Below are 1,629 nucleotides of genomic sequence, written 5' to 3' on the forward strand. Positions count from 1 at the left end.
GGGGCTCTACAGCAACTGATTTTCCACAGACCACAATACGAATGCTTTTAGATTCACAGTGAACACTGCCCTAGAGATTTTTCCATTTCGGTTAAATTCCCTCATTTTACAGATAAAAGGTGTGCTGACTCATAGTCTATTGGCTTTTTGATATTCGTGGCCTTATCTTTATGGGAGTAAAACATAACAGTTAGCCTCAAGCACGGTCTCATAATCAAAGTTGAAGAAATATCGTTCTATTTATGCCTTAAAAACTATATCTTGTTTGAAGAGGAAAGCTCAAGTATTTTTGCAAAAGCTTTTTGTTGTAGAGCAACGGGACAACTAAAGGTAACTCATAAATTCAGGGAACATTTCCTACCTGTTATTTTTTTCTCCCAATTCTACTACCCAGGTCCAGACAGATGGGCTATTTTTCCATTCTGTTAATGAAGGAGCCAGAGAAGAACTGACTGAAGTGTGTCATCACTGTCCTGAAAGTACTGGAATCCTAACAGCTTTAGCTGAAGAAATGTCCAAAGCGGGCAGTGAAAGTAAATTTAAAACAGGACAAATCCCAAACTATGCTGGAATCCCAAGGCATGGAGGGAAAACTAGCTCCTTGGAGGAAAGCGGTTGAAGAAACAAGCAGAGTGATCTAGACCCTATTCAGGTATGTTTGAAGTACTTGGGATGGAGCGACTATTCACGTACATGAGCCATGAGAACATGACTTCCCATGTGAAGCTCCTCAATACCAGACATCTAACTGCATGTCTCAGGGGTCGTGGGGGTGGGGGCGAGGGGGACAAATTCTAAAGAGTCTGAAATGTGAGCCTATGTTTGAATTCAAGTTCTGAGCTTAGCCTTGAAGAAGAGTTTCTGGCCCTGAGGAACAGCCCAAGAAGCAAAGGTCCTGGAATTAGGCAGACTTAGGTCTGAATCCTGGCTGTCACTCGCTGGTGAAGTGACTTGAGTAACAAACGTCTCTCAGTCTTACTTCGTAGCATTTACTGCAGAAGCCCACTTGAGGATTAAGGGAAAAGCAAAGCACCTAGCATAAGGCTGCGCACTGAGTAGGTGCCTCGCAGTGATGATGTGATATCTGCACTAGGCCTTGAGCAGGAAGCCTGGGGATGCCCATAGGTGGCATGGCCAGGAGCTCCGGATGCATGGGAACGTCATAGGGAAAAGGAGCTCCCTGCTCTAGAGGTCCTATTCCCGAAGGACTGGAAGCTGACTCCCAGGGACAATGCACCAAAGGCCAGTTGTCATTCTGCTCCTAGAACTAGGGAATTTGGAGTACTATTACTCGCAAAACTTGTTAAGTGGTTTGGCCACTTCCTAACAGTGTGAACCTAGGCAAGTCACCCGACATCTCTGCGTTTCACTTTCCTCATCTCCAAAATGGGGATAATACAACCCATTATCACAGGAGTTGCTGAAAAAATGAAAATGACATCTAGTGTGAGGGGCCGTGTGCTAAGCATTTCCCATGTGCCAGGCACTATTCTAAGAGTTGAGGCACACTCTCTTACTCGTATAATAAGTGAGAGGTCTAAGCATAGTGCCTGGAGCGCTGTAAACACCTAGTAGAGGAAGGTACTCAAGAATGTGATGGGGCAGAGGAGGAATTTCTCTGCTTCCGAG

General features: G+C 45.0%; 1 protein-coding gene across 1 annotated transcript in view; it reads right to left on the reverse strand.

Annotated features, from left to right (window-relative positions):
- LOC115281641 (leucine-rich repeat-containing protein 37A3-like) overlaps positions 1 to 635 on the reverse strand; it is a 14,876-nt gene extending 14,241 nt beyond the window's left edge. Inside the window, exon 1 of the mRNA XM_029927059.1 lies at positions 362 to 635. The gene's annotated coding sequence lies outside the window, so the exon portion shown is untranslated. The remainder of the gene's footprint in view (positions 1 to 361) is intronic.
- Between the last annotated feature and the right edge of the window lie 994 nt (positions 636 to 1,629).

This window comes from Suricata suricatta, chromosome 17 (assembly GCF_006229205.1).
Source record: "Suricata suricatta isolate VVHF042 chromosome 17, meerkat_22Aug2017_6uvM2_HiC, whole genome shotgun sequence".
In the NCBI taxonomy this organism is placed as follows: Eukaryota; Metazoa; Chordata; class Mammalia; order Carnivora; family Herpestidae; genus Suricata; species Suricata suricatta.